General features: G+C 42.4%; 1 protein-coding gene across 1 annotated transcript in view; it reads left to right on the top strand.

Annotated features, from left to right (window-relative positions):
• Positions 1–15,744, top strand: part of PLCL1 (phospholipase C like 1 (inactive)) — a 187,020-nt gene that overhangs the window by 41,716 nt on the left and 129,560 nt on the right. The window lies entirely within an intron of this gene.

Below are 15,744 nucleotides of genomic sequence, written 5' to 3'. Positions count from 1 at the left end.
AAGAGTTTATGGACAGGAGGGCAAGGTGAGGATTGCTGCTTTAAACTGCAGTCCAAATATATAACTCAGCCTGGCACAATAAGGAAAAAATAAGTTGCATTGAGAAAGGGCCATAAGCCCGAAACGCGTAGGTGTTCTGTTTTTGTACGTTTGATCCATTAAACTTTTATTGTGGGAACGCACCTCTGTGTTAACTTTTGTCTTAGTGGAACCAGTGCTTCGTTTTTGCTTCTCTTCTTGGCACAATAAGGAGACTGCACAATGCCTCCCTCAATGCAAAGACCAGGTCTCTACATTCTGCTTCGTGTAGGACTAGAAGTTCCACGGTTAGTGCAATGCATGGGGTTGTTAGCCTCCTGCTATTGAGCAGGTACATTTTAGCAATTTGCTTTCTAGTTCTGCCTTCACTTTGCATGGTCGGCTTCCTCTTGCTCTCCTTCTCAGAATCTATTACCATTATAATGTGTTTAGTGCATTTGCTGTGGATTTCAAAGTAGAAATCCTGTAATGCTCACTATACAAAAAATCTATTAAAAATGTTTACTATGTGAGGTCTTGGGCTGCTGTCTTTAGTGACGCTGTCCAGGTAACATCTGGAATGAGCTCCACAGATATTAGTTTCAGAACATTTGGTATTAAAATGGTCATTGGCATTCATACAGGTTTTGCCAACATTGCCGTGCTAAACGTTGACGCCAGTTCAAATGGAATTTGGGGGGCAACTGCATTAAGAGTACAACAGCGAGTCTTCCAGCGTTCAGTACATCTGACGTGCAGTGGTATTTGGCTACTACGCTGCTGGAAAGGACTCTGCTGCACTCTGTTCCACTGTGCAGTTATGCAGAGCATCTATCCGACCCGCCAAAGTTTTTTATTTTTATTCCCAAGACAAAATGGTACTTGTAGTTCCACCAAAGTACAGACTTTTATCTGCTTCCGCCATGTCAGTTTGAAAAGAACACTCAGGCCCTGCAACCTCTTGGGCAAAAGAAAAACCTTGTAAAAAAGAAATGTCTCCTATGGTGGCTGAAAATGGGTCTTTCTATCGCTGTCCATTCCACGGATCAGATTCATGTTCCAGTATTTATTCAGTGACAGAAAGCATTGTATAGTTATTTACAGGCAATATTAGTTATGAGCAGAGAACTGTATTCTTGCTGACATCACTTCATGGTTCCGAGCCGTTCTGAATGCAGTACACAGACATTTTATACCTTCTTGTAACCACTGTAGCTATACGTGGCTTCTCACGATCTACCAGAGCAATTAATAAAGTAAGAAAACATTTTTAATCTTTTACGGTTCTCGTTAGACATTCATGGTAGAATAAGGTCTCCCTATAGTTTTATCTCCGGACATCCTTGTGAGATGTCTACTCATACCAGTCGCTGTTATGACAAAATTCCCTTATTCAAGACAGATTCAACTAGTCTTTGTATCCTAACAATCTTTTATTATTGTAGGTTTCTAAAGACTCTTCTTGACAAACTGATTCAACGGTCTGCTTTCCACATTCCAAACTCATGAGCCTTCTACAGAATGACAAAGGTTTTATAACCTTGTATTTTTCTTACATTTTCTCTGCTATTCCTAGAGTTAACGATTTAAGTGCTAGCTATACAATTAGTATGAATACAGACAATATGGCATCTATGCTATTCAGCTTGAAATTGTCCTAACTTCAGTGGGGAGATAGGCAGGAAGGCCCCAGTTTACATGCACTCAGTAACCCTAACCATGATAAATATAATGTGTCAAAGTGATAGGCTGAGCTGAAATATATCAATGTGAGGATATTGCTTGTACTGTAATGCCCTAAGCAGGGGTGTAGCTATAGCCCGGGGGCCCGCGCACTTGGGGGGGGGGGGGGTGGTCCATGCTCCCCTCCCCCCCATGTAGAGACAGGCAGGGGGAGAGGGTATGCGGTGGCGGAAGGCCCCCAGCGTTAAAGGATAAGCCGGTAGAAGAATCAGCACTTGAGGCAGAGCAGGACGTCTTTCTTGCTTCCAGTGTCTGCTGCTAGAGCACGCTCCTCACCTCACGCTGTCCTGCTCTGCCTCAAGTGCCAATTCTTCTACCGGCTTATCCTTTAATGCCGGGAGCCCGCCCCATACCATCTTCCCCCGCCTGTCTCCTTTACCACAGGTAGGCATGGATGATGAGGGGGAGAAGCGGAGGAGGGATGATGAGGGGGAGAAGCGGAGGAGGGATGATGAGGGGGAGAAGCAGAGGAGGGATGATGAGGGGGAGAAGCGGAGGAGGGATGATGAGGGGGAGAAGCGGAGGAGGGATGATGAGGGGGAGAAGCAGAGGAGGGATGATGAGGGGGAGAAGCAGAGGAGGGATGATGAGGGGGAGAAGCAGAGGAGGGATGATGAGGGGGAGAAGCAGAGGAGGGATGATGAGAGGATCAGGGAGAGGATGGGGAAAAGGAGGGAAAAAATTAGTATTATTTTAAATTACTATGCTGATTTATTTAAAGTGTATGGTGAATTTTACACAACTTTGGAGAAAAAAGCCCAATGGTATTTGAGAAAAAAAACCCTTTTGAATCTCATTGTGGATGGGTGCAGAGATATTCCCACCTCTGCTTTATGGTAAGGTAGAGGGTGGGAATATATCTGCACCCATCCACAATGAGATTCAATAGCTTTTCCAGTGGCGATTTCCCATTAGGCCCGGACCTAGGGCGACAAAAATGTCTGCCCCCATATAGATAAGTAATCTATATTTTATATATATTTATGTGTGTGCAGTATATTTAGTTTTGAATCTACAGAATACGTTGATTTTTAATGGGGCCCTGAAAAAATGTTTGCCTGGAAGCCCGCTCATTTCTAGCTACGCCATTGGCCCTAAGGCTGAACATCTAATTGTCCCCAATGAACAAGTAATGATTAACTGAAAATGACAGTTTATTCACAATAACATTCAAATAAATGGGGACATTTATTTGAATGTTATTGCGAATAAACTGTCATTTTAGATCAGTTCATCATGAGACATTCTTTTGACAGTGTCTCTTTTGCTCATATCTATTCCCCTAGTGCACCAACCCTTACTACCATCTCTATATTAATGTCGAGTGGGTATCACCCCTTTATATGTTAGCCTACAACCTCTTCCCTTAATTATAGGCTAAACAAGAGGGCATTATTGCAATGCTGCATGCCGATTAGTCCAAAGTCTGGGCATTAACTCAATGTTACATACAAAAATAAGGTAGAAGTGATACCTTAAATAACCAACTCAGGACCACAACAGTTCCCGTTGGGCACTTCATTTAACCAGAGGAAGGCACCTTAATGGTCCTGAAAACTTGCACTCTTTAATGACGAGTTGGCAATTTAAGGTATCACTTCTGCCTTACTTTTTGTTTATTTTACAGGCTAACAGTACCATCCTGTGTGTCATAATGGTTGTATCTTACCCCGTGAGCATGTCCTGCTCGGTTTAAAAAAAAAAAAAAAGAAGATTTTCTTCATCTCTAGTTTCTGAAATTACCATGGAAACCTTTAGATTGCACTGGTCTCTTAGCGCTCAATTGTAACCTCCGAGGCACTTATTTCAAATGCTGATCTTCTCAACCATCAGGATTTGTAAAATACAAATTGCGGTGAAAAGGCAAGAAAAGTTCCCTTGAGTACATAAAAGGCTAAACATTATATATAGTGTGTATATATATATACATATATATACACATATACACATATACACATACACATACACATACATACACACACATCAGAAAATAGCCGTGTTAGTCCAGTTGCGATAGTGCAGAATAAATGAGTTCTTCAGTATTAGGTGATACCTTTTTTATTGGACTAACAATTTATGTCATAGGACAACCTTTCGAGAGTTCTCCTCTCTTCTTCAGGTATCAGTATTGCTTGACCTGAAGAAGAGAGGAGAACTCTCGAAAGCTTGTCCTATGACATAAATTGTTAGTCCAATAAAAAAGGTATCACCTAATACTGAAGAACTCATTTATTCTGCAAAATATATATATATATATATATATATATATATATATATATATTTAAAAAATAGCCATCGCGAAGGACTGCTGCTTCACTGTTATTTAGCTGTCAGACACCTCGCCTCTAATTTTGGAGTGTATCAGACAACTAGGTAGAAGAAAGGTTATTGCGTTGGAAAAATACCGAAAAGCCCATGGCAATGGGTTGCAAACTACTTAAATGATGTTTATCACAGGGCTTGGGGAGTCGCACACTGGTGCAGTGTATGAAGCTGTAACACTCAAACAGTATCAGTGTATCAATGTACTATGCACCTTTTTTTACTATAGTCGTGTCTTTGAATGAGGGAAGGTCTTGTGTGGAGCAGGACACGACAAAATTCTGATACATAAAATGCATTTCTTGCTGTGATATTTCCCCTATTTGCTGTATGTGATGTGAGCTGGTAGGAGCCTCGCTAGCAGCTGATAAAGAAAAAAAAAAGTCAAGGAGCACTTTACTGCAGTTTGATACGGAGACCCCAAAGAATGGAGGGATTTACTGCAGTTACTTGCCAGCCCTTTATTTTCTGCCCTCCAAGAGAAACCCACTTACAGAGCCATATGAAAGATGGAAGATAAAAACCAGCAAACATCTGCTAGTGTTCTTCCAACAATATCACTAGCCCTGTTGAAAGGCACAGTTATTTCTCTGAGAGATATTTTTTAAGATCGCCCTCCTGTCTAAGTTCCCCCTACTCACCACTTAGATTGTAAGCTCTTTGGGGAAGGAACTCTTTTCCTATTTTATATCGGATGCACTTATTCCCATTGTGTTATAATATGATGTAACATGTATTGTAAAGCGCTGTGTACCTGAATGGTGCTATATAAATAAAGATATACATAAATCCAGCCGCTTCATCACAAACGTCCTTGTGAATTCCTACAGTAGTTTGCTTATGTTGTTGAAATAGTGATGTAAACTACTGTACATTTTGTGAGAGCCTTTATATAGAACACAAAAAGAGCCACCATTGGGAACTCTAACCATTGCTAGCTAGCTCATCCCAAATAGCTGTTGATCACTGACAGAACTGTTGAATGGTTTATGGATATTGGAATCTAACAGATTCACGTTGAACATTATTCTGTATTATGGTGCTAAGGATAATCTCACAGAAAGAAGTCCCTTATTCATTATGCGGTGAAGCAGTCTTTCCTGCGCTGAAGATTTGAGTCCCATTCATTTGAACGGAGCCAATCTCTTTTCTGGCACTGGGAAATAGCCGTCTCCTCTCCCCCTATTTAATAGGCCATGTGCTTCCCTAACCCATTCACTGGGAGAGTATTTTGCAGCACATTGAGCATCCAAGTGGTTAAAACTGACCCTCTTTTTGCCTTTGCCTCCTACACTCTGATCATAACTGGAAACCAATTCTGTCTACACGTTTCAAGCGGATGCCAATTTTAAAAACCAAAACACTTATTGCAGATGAGGTTTTGCATGCATAGTCAATGGATTTACTATGCAAATCAGTATTTAAATCTGACCTTTATTCTTCACCGGGTGCAATTACAACGTGAAAGATTAAAACGCTTGAGAATTAGCAATAAGGTTTGATTTGGACAGGGAAACCCTTTATGAACATGCATTTTACATTTGCCTCTTACCTTCATATACATATAGAAAAAAAATCCATAAAACAATGCAAAGTATTAGTCCCAATCATTTGAAAGATTGGTTTATAAAACAGGATAGAAAAAGGGCTCCTACAATTATTCCAGCTTGCAGCTAGAGCACCGAATTTTAAATTAGTGTCATGTGTGTTATTCCTTAAATTGTGTATCCCAAAAATATTACAAGCAATTTTAGGTTTTGCAGCTGTAAAGTTAAAGAAATAGAACAGAAACATTGCATTTGTATTTACAGTAACAAGCAGAATCTATAAAATGATTTAGCAGAGCTCTTACATAGAAAGCATAGAGGGTGTCACCTGTACAGTACAAACAGGCTAGTGGTGTCACCATGCTAATAAGATTGAAAACTGCGGTGCTCAAGTCCTGTCCTCAAGCCTAAAATGTTGGGCACTGGTCAAGAATACACACACACACACACACACACACACACACACACACACACACACACTTGGGGGCTGTATACATGGATGTTTGTTGCTGATTGTGTATCAGTTATGGTTTTAATTAAACAGCATGTAGCTCTATACATATAATGTTGCAGGCACAAGGAGTCCCCCTGCCCCTTATAATTTACAATCTAATTTGAGTTTGAGTGACAGATTGACTTGTCCAAAGTCACAGGAAGCAGACACCAGGATTTGAACCAGACTCCCCTGTTTCCGTCATTGTCAGAGCCTTTCCTCACCAAGCTGTTCCTTCCCAGCGGGGTTGAGAATTCCTGTTGTGTTCTCGCTGGTACCAACCCACAACTTTCATTGAAAGCCATTTAATGTAAAGGGGCCTTTTCTTCTAGGACGAAAATGAATCCATAGCAGTGGCATGGAGTTACATGCAGGTGATATTACAACAATGACACCCATAAGTCTTTTTAAAATCAGTTTGGAAACATGGTTCGTTGAGACTTGGGTTTTGGTTTAGTCTGTCTACTCCATTCTGTGTGATATCACTGTTAAACATGCCATCTTCAGATCCCCTGATGAACGTTCTATGTTGGATTCACCATATAGGAGTTAATATTTCAGTGCATCATTTTATGTGCAGTTTTGTTACATCACTGATTGATACAAAGAAACATTATAAAGTGTATCAATCTGAGAGCATCGCTATACAGTTCTCCATGTTCAGTTCAGAGCTCGCTACCTGCTGCTTTGGTATTTGCTACTGGGAGCAACATATTGTGTCGTCATAGCAACAATCCTAACGTCTCCAACACACTGAGCCAGGAAACCCCTCCTATGGTGGATGCTGATCAGGTGACAAGATAGTGAAGCGTTGCTGATCGTCAAATAGGAATTCTTAACTGGGTATCATAGGATGAAGGATGAAAAAGGTAAACCACTGAGCCATAAACATCCATTAAGTATAGATTATATTATAGAGGTGTGTGTGTGTGTGAGGTGGATTATCAGGGGGTTAACCGTTTTGCTGCTAGGAAAAGTCTGCTTCACCTTACTTGCCACACTTAGGAACCTCTGGCTATTGGAAGCGCTGTATCAAACAAATAAATCACTGGTATTGTGCCTGTATGCAGAAGAATATGATGCAACGATGCACAATATTTAAATAAGTTTCTGCATATTTTAGTCATGAAAATCATTAACAAAAGTTGGCAAATTTTGTTATTTTATTTTTAAAACAAAGAGGAGGAATTTCAGGTTTGTAAATAAAGCAGGGATGGTTAGTAGCTCCCTCACCCTGTGACCACTATTCGTTTGAACAACAGTTAGGAATCCCTCAGTGTGAGTGCAGACTCACTGCATATGGCCACAGTCTCAGATCAACAGAATCTCACTGATAAAATGAATGTTTTGTGACTTGAAATCCCATTTATTTAGTCCAGAAGCCACACACTTTACTAATTTTGGTCCTTGGATGTTCACAGCTCTGTAATTGCACCAAATGCTCCTTATCTGCCTGCAGTGTCTTTAGATCTCTGCTAGAGGTTTTATCACCACAAAGAAGAAAGCAAAACACAGACAGATGTCATTGCTATCTTTTGGCTCTCTGTGCTGCTGTTTCAGCCAGCCTGTGTGTCACATTTAAAATCGCAGTAGCACCACAAGCTGAAGTCTCAGGAAAAACATAATTCCCCTTAATTATTTTCATCCCCATGTGGATCAAACACAGGAAGACCACTGTACAGTTAATGGCATTTTGTCTTACTGGAGCCTCTATTTCTGCAGGTTCTTCAGCTAGTTCTCCGATGGCACCGTATCAGAAAATGTTTGAGTAGAAGAGCCACAAGCTTATTGTAATATATTTTGATACAGTTAGAGACTTCACTGGTTAGATTTCAACATTTTGCATGTATTCACATTACCTTAAAGGAGCAAATAATGCCCATTTTATTGTTATTTTTTTAAACATAGGAATGAAGCAGGGGTTAATTTCAGTGTCCGGGACCCCTACTTACCGAGAGACCTCCAAGGGTGGGTGCCGGTATCTCGGCAAAGTTTAAAGCTCCCATGTCACTCGGGTTAATAGTAAACCGAACCAGATGAGGTCACTGCTTCCTATTGGCCCGTTGGGTGCAGGGAGATTTGAAACGTCCCCATTAAGTGAACACTGCTGGCATAGCGGCTACCAGCACCCTCTACAGAGGTCTATCTCCAGGTGCAGGGGGGTCACGGAAAGTAAATGAATGGGGTTCAGCACCGGAGAGCTGATAAACACACACACACACACACACACAAACCACAGAAATAATATTATATACTTATCAGAGATCCAGGTGCTAGCAGATAGACAGGGAACACCAACCAGTCTGTTGGATACACAGAAAGACAAAGTCCGCAGCACACTCAAAATAGAAAAATAATTATTTAATCAGAAAATCGTCAGGCAATCACAAAAACTCCAGAGCGACGTACGTTTCAGACCAAAGGGTCTTTTCTCAAGCTCTGTGTTGTCAATAAAGCAAGAGCAGAATATTTAGGGAGAACACACATAGAAAAACCATCACGTTCATCATTAACAAAGCCCAAGCAGCTGTGTAATCAATGCTACTTATCAAAACAGCCAATCAGAGCACGTGCATATGTCAAAGATTAGCATATGTTACCCTTAGGCCACGTCCATAGCAGGGGAAGCTGCGCTGAGCCGTGCGGACGCACCGCGCTGAGCCCCGGCATCCTCAATGAGGATGTCTTTAGAGGGGGCTCACGCGAGTGTTCGCAGGCGTGCTGAGGAGATGGATTTTTCAGCCGACAGCCAAGCTGTTTTTCAGCGCGCTGTCGGCTGAAAACATCCAATCAGCGCGAAGCAGCGTCAATGTCACAGCGCCGCGATGTCGGCGCAGTTGACGTCAGTGCGTCGCGGGCGATTGGCCGAGTGACGTCACTGCCCCGCCTCCCTCAGCCTCCCAATCGCGCCTCAGAGTCAGCACGGTTCAGCACTGCTCCCATCTCTATGGACGCAGCCTAAGTGTTCAAATCGCACATAGCTGAGAGTAAAATAAATGAACTCTCAACACCTAATACAGAGTGTTGTATGTGTTGGGGTGCCTTTTGGAATAAACTTCTGAGCGGTGATCGCTGCGCGCCACCGGGAAGAGACCTGCTAGCGTCCCTAACTACCAAAAGTAACTAAAGCGTCCTCGCACATGCGCAAGTGGCAGAACCTAACCTATCAACCAGAAATTGCGATGAGCCGCCAGGATGGGACCCGCTAGCAACCACAAATAAGTGGAGGAAGCTCGCGCATGTGCAAACTGTGGAAGCTAGTGAAAATACTAGCAGCGCTCCCTTACAGTGTCTGTAAACACAGTATGGTATAGTAACAACCATCTAATGCAGCGGTGCGCAAACTGGGGGGCGCGAGACTGCCGGCGGGGGGCGCGGGGTTTACAGAGGCCTTGCATGTTTCCCGAAGGCACTTAAATTAAGTGTCGGGGGAGCTGCAGGGCCTCTGTAAACCTTTACTTGTCTAGGCTCCGGCGGCTTCCTTCCTGCGTCGCCATAGCAACGTGACGTCATGACGCCGGAGCGCAGGTAAGTGGGGGTTAGGGGGGCACGGGAGTGAGGGGACCGCCGGCAGGGGGGCACAGGGAAAAAAGTTTGCACTGTCCTGCCACAAGCAGAGTTAGGACCCACACTTAAATGGCGCAAACTGGCTGAATCTCCACCCGCTGGCATATTGTCTAACTTGTACCCCAGAGCTAAATAAATCTATGTTCTGCCTTATTTGTCAAAGTCTCCATCTGCATATACATAAAAGCAACAATGACTAAGCAAAACAGTAACACAACAGAAGGGAATAGATCTAAATAATCATAATTAATAAATAAAAAGAGGGAATAAAAGGGAAGCACTGGAGGGAGAATGAATAGGACAATATGAGCAAAAGAAACAGGTAAAGTAAGCGGACAGAAATACCACCATTCCAAGGCACATTGAATAGTCGAGAACAGAAGAGCTAGTACCCCAACATCAAGCAGGTAAACACCCCATCAGCAAACCGGGTATAGTCAAAGACAGGAGGTACAAAAACTAGCACGTAGAGTCCTTCAAACATACACAAAATCCAGGGGAAGCCCCGATAACAGGTCACGTGTATACGATGAGATAAAACGGGTGCACTTAGCATGTGCATGGACTCAAAGGAGCGTAATGTTTGACACAAATGGGGTAGCAACGTAACAAAACGCACTCCCAGATCCCACCAACAGATAACCAATGCTAGCATCCTTAAACCGTATAAAGTCCACTCCTCAGAAACCCGTCAAGTCGTAGTCACGATTTAGACCATGGGGATATAAAGTCCCCAATTCGTGTATCCAGTAGGCCTCACGTTTTTGTAAAGATAAGAACCCTATTTCCTCCACGCCTCGGTTTCGAGACATGGTCTATGATTTGTACCCGTAGCTGACTGATACCATGCCCTGCTGACAGAAAATGAGCGGACACCGGCTGATCTTGAACCAGACGTCGAATCGTGGATTTGTGCTGGCTCACCCTCTCCTTAAGTTTACGGGTGGTCTTGCCAACATAAGCCATGCCGCAAGGGCACTTAATCAGATACACCAAAAAATCTGTATCACATGAGGTGTAGTGCTTCATGTGGTATTTTCGTCCTGTTTGGGGATATGTATATGTTGGGCCCTTTTGAATGTTCCCGCATTGAGCACAAGAAAGACATGGAAATGTTCCCTGGAGTGGTGTGCTCAATAACCTTGTAGTATTGTTTTTTGCAGTTCCAAAGTCAGCCCGAACAACAGAGTCTCTTATCGTGGGCGCTCTTCTGTAGGACTTCAACGGTGGTGCGGTTAGTATTTTACTAAGTTTCACGTTCGTTTCGATGAGATACCAAAATTTGCGGATGAGACGACTAATGTCAGCACTAGCAGTTGAGTATGTGCTAACAAATGGAATTCTGCCCGTCATCTTGTTCCTTGGTTTTGGACAAAGTAAAAGTTCCCTGTCCATACTGCATACCAATGTCCTATCCGACTCCAATGCTGACCGGGGATAGCCCCTGGCTACAAACTTAGCAAGTATTAGATTTAGTTGAGTGTCCACGTTCGCAGGTTCACCGACAATCCTCTTCACCCTATACGGTTGACTCTTGGGGTGGGACCATATGCTAAGGATGAAAACTTCCATATAATAGTGTTACGGTCCGTACTTTTGTGGTATAGATCCATCTGTAGGGCATTACCTAATACATACACTCTAGTATCCAAAAAACAGACCTCTTTCAGGTCATAGTGCATAGTGAAACTGATGGTGTCCAAGGCCATGTTCAGTTGTTGATGAAACAGGAGGAGATAATCCACGTTGCCCGACCACACGAGGAAGATATCATCTATGTACTGTTGCCAAGTTATGGCACATTCTTCAAATAACTGATTACTGTATACATAGTGATCCTCAAAAAAATTCATAAAAATATTTGCGTACGAGGGAGCCACGTTTGAACCCATCGCGGTCATTCATACCTGATTGAAAAACTGATCCTCGAACAAAAAATAGTTCTCAAACACCATCTTGAGTAGTGATAAAAGAAAATCCTGTTCCTGATCAGTGAATGTTTGTGTCCGAGCAACATAGAAACGGACACCAAACTTTATAAAATACTAACCGTACCACCGTTGCTGTCCTACAGAAGAGCGAAATAAATAGATTTATTTAGGTATGGGGTACGTGTTAGACAATATGCCAGCGGGTGGAGATTCAGCCAGTTTGCGCTATTTAAGTGTAGCTGCTAGTATTTTCATCAGCTTCCACAGTTTGCGCATGCGCGAGCTTCCTCCACTTATTTGTGGTTGCTAGCGGGTCCCTTCCTGACGGCTCGTCGCGATCTCTGGTTGATAGGTTAGGTTCTGCCGCTTGCGCATGCGTGAGGACGCTTTATTTACTTTTGGTAGTTAGGGACGCTGGCGGGTCTCTTCCCGGCGGCACGCACCAATCGCCGCTCACGTTATTCCAAAAGGTACCCCTACACTTACAACACTCTGTGTTAGGTGTTGAGAGTTCATTTATTTTTACTCTCAGCTATGTGCGTTTGAACACTAAGGGTAACATATGCTAATCTATGCCGTGCTCTGATTGGCTGTTTAGATAAGCAGCATTGATTACACAGCTGCTTGGGGTTTGTTAATTATGAACATGATGGTTTTTCTATGTGTCTTCTCCCTATATATTCTGCTCTTGCTTCATTGACAACACAGAGCTTGAGAAAAGACCTTGTGGTCTGAAACATGTGTCGCTCTGGAGTTTTTGTGATTGCCTGATGATTTTCTAAGATTACATTTTTGTTAAATAAATCATGACACGGTGTAATATGTTGTGTTCATCTGAGGTTGTATTTACCTCATTTTAAGACCTGCTAAGGAACAGATGATTGTTATTATGTCCTGATATGTAAAACCATAGAATTCAAAGAGGGTGTACTTTCTTTTTCACAGAACTGTATGTATAATTATATATACATACACACACACTTGGATTGCCTCTAACTTACATGCGAGTGTGTGACAAACTGTGCACAGCTTCTTAAGCAATAGAAGTAGTAGCTTCCCTTCTGGGGCCACCATTGGAGCCCTGCTGTAGAGGCGTAATAAGGATGGAAAAAGGAGCAGTGTTTTGGAATGTAGCTAGGTATGCTGCCCATATTTGTGCTTCGATATACCCTAGGAAACAGCAGTTTACTTTAGACACCATGTTTGTTCTGTAAATATTCCAAATCTACAGTAGAATCATATGTGCAAACCTTTCCTCTAAAATTTTAAAACACAATTGTATTATTGGGGTAAGCTGTCTTACTCAGCAATTTCTTTAAAACAGCAATACTACATTCACCTTTTTTGTCTTTTTTTCTTTGTATATGTGACAATGTAAATTCTACATTCTTACCTAGGCTGGCAATCGTTTGGTGCTCCTGTTATAAATCTGTCAAAATAGAAACAAATGTTCTGTTCAGTGCTGCCAAATCAAGAACACAAAGTAACACAGTCTTTAATTGATTGAAGTATATAAGCTTGCTTGGAGAGGGACTGTCAATGCATCATAGAGTAAGATGTACACTTGAGAAAAGTATGCTCAAAATAAGGGGGGGGGGGGGATATAAACAAAGTCCTGGTGGTTGATAATGCAGTCAGTAACTGTGGATGAACAGTACTGGCTGGTTCTTTTCCTATGGACCACCACCCCACAGCTTGATATATTTTGTATCAACAATCTGACTCCCACTGTCTGGCGACCATAATGTGGGAAGATAATAAGTAAGATTACTCACAGTGAGATGCAGTCCGTTCCTCGTGGGTGCCTCACGCTGAAGGAGATAATGCAGGAGATCCCACAAGGTAAAAAAAAAAAGAAAGGCACAGCAGAAAAAATAAATAAATAACCGAAGGGCTACAATACCATAGCTAAATTTAAAAACAATTTAATGAACCTCTGCAGCGACAGGAGTGGGAATCCATGAGGGCAGCTGATTTACACCAAGTAGATTCGTTTAAACATCTGAATGGTGTCATGTACCCTAAACATGCCCTGCCTAACTAATTGATCATTTATGTGCATATTATACCACTTTACATTGTTTTATTATAATTATACATTTTTACACAGAGGTCGTGCGCTGTCTTTTCTTAACATCCTTCTATATGGTGTTGATTCATCAACTTTGACAGCAGCAGACCTAATCATGGTTTAATGACCAGTTTTTTTAATTAATTTTGGGTGCACTATTCATGGTTAATTTTTGTTGTGTTTTATGAATTAACTTTTACTATTGTGTATGTACACTAGTCATTTATATCAGCGGTGCGCAAACTGGGGGGCGCGAGATTAACTGCGGGGGGGGGCGCGCAGGGTTTACAGAGGCCCCGTGCACTTCCCGAAGACACTTAAATTAAGTGCCGGGGAAGCGGCGAAGGCCTCTGTAAACCTTACTTACCGTGGTTCAGCCGGCATCTGGAGACGTGTTACTATGGCAACGTGAAGTCAGGACACCCAGACACCGGGAACAACGGTAAGGAGGAGGGAGGCGCGCGGAGAGCAGGACAGCGGCAGGGGGGGAAATAAATAAATAATTATTGCGCTCCCCTGATTTATATCACCAAGTAATTTTACAATTTGTTGCGTAGTTATAGCTTTTTTCCTCCAACATTGTCAAAATAGGACCACTTTAGTTCCTTTCTCAAATGTTGGATACAAGAGCTTACAGGCAAATGAGCACTTCCCATCATGGCACAATAACGTGCAATTTATTATAGAAATCCTAGAATTTGGCAGCAGATCAGAACCACTTGGCCCAACTAGTTTCCTACATCTGTATACAGGCAAACAGAAAATGAGGCGGCACTCCACTGGACATCTGTGAATAATAGTGCTTGTTTATTGAAGGATAAATGTTTGACCATTAGCCAAAGTAGGACTAAACCGTCGACCATTCAATATTCCAGCACTACTACTATTCACGCAAGGCCAGTGGAGTCTAGTCTCAGTCTGTTGCTGCATGTGATCCTCATTCAATGTGGAAGACTGTGCCCCCGTGGCAGTGTTTGAAGAAACGGAGTGCTTCTATTTCCCATTTGTGTCATACAGATGTAGCCAGGCCAACTGTTTGTGCTGCCGGGGGAACCTGCAGAATCCAGACTCCGGCATGCCACCAGCAATGGGAAATGTCTGTGGGTGGTGTCCCATTCGGACCAGACTACACCACAGGGAGACGCAGCTTTTACTGGAGCCCCAGCGTTGGTATTATACATTAATATATACATGAATAGGAACATAACACTGAGTATTTATTAAAATCAGTCAGTCATCAAGCTTTAAGCTTCTGTAGTTAGCTGAAGGCTCAGCTTCAACCAACCAATGGGAGAGCCCTCTTCTGAGGCACAAATAGGTACACCTGGTTTAAAAGCAGCAGTTCATGCTCGTGTCCATTGCGATTAAAAATAATAATAATAATATTCTTCGTGGTAATGAGCATTTCAAATATTACATGTCCGGGAGGTTAAAATGGAGCCCATTGCAGTCTAACTTACTATGGTAACCTCAAACTAAAGATAAAAAAAATAAAACCTAGAAAATGTTTTTTTTTTTGCAGAAGACCAGGACACATTTAGGGGGCAAGATATGAACAGTAGGTTTAACAGGTACAGTACCTGCTAAATAGGCAGGGTCGGCAGGCATATCAGGCAGCGAAGGCGTTAACTAACAGAGGCAAAGACACACAATAAAAGGGATGGTGTGGGAAAAAAGGCAAGATAAGCCCTCCTAGTCTGCCCCTGCCTTTTAGGACATAATTGAACTCAGCAGCATTTTCACACTGCTGTCTGTCCTTGAAGTGAAGATTCTTCTGGCTGGTCTTTTATCTTAACCACGCAGATGGCGTGTGGGAAAAAGCAAGAAAAACAACTAAATGCCAAATTTAAAGAGGGGGGGGGGGGGGGGAGAGAATCTTGTAAATTATTCTGAATCCTGTGATCTCCTGCCAGTGTCACACACTAAATAATACCAGTTTGATATTGTTGTAGCTACACCGGCATTGCCACCTTCTCACCTACTGTACCTATGCACTTTAAGGGGCAATCCCTGGAAGCAAACCAAACAAGGTTATTGATGTAACAATACTAT

The sequence above is a fragment of the Ascaphus truei genome, chromosome 7 (genome assembly GCF_040206685.1).
Source record: "Ascaphus truei isolate aAscTru1 chromosome 7, aAscTru1.hap1, whole genome shotgun sequence".
Classification (NCBI taxonomy): domain Eukaryota; kingdom Metazoa; phylum Chordata; class Amphibia; order Anura; family Ascaphidae; genus Ascaphus; species Ascaphus truei.
The sequence above is the reverse complement of the archived record's forward strand: the minus strand, read 5'-3'. Positions and strand labels throughout refer to the sequence as shown.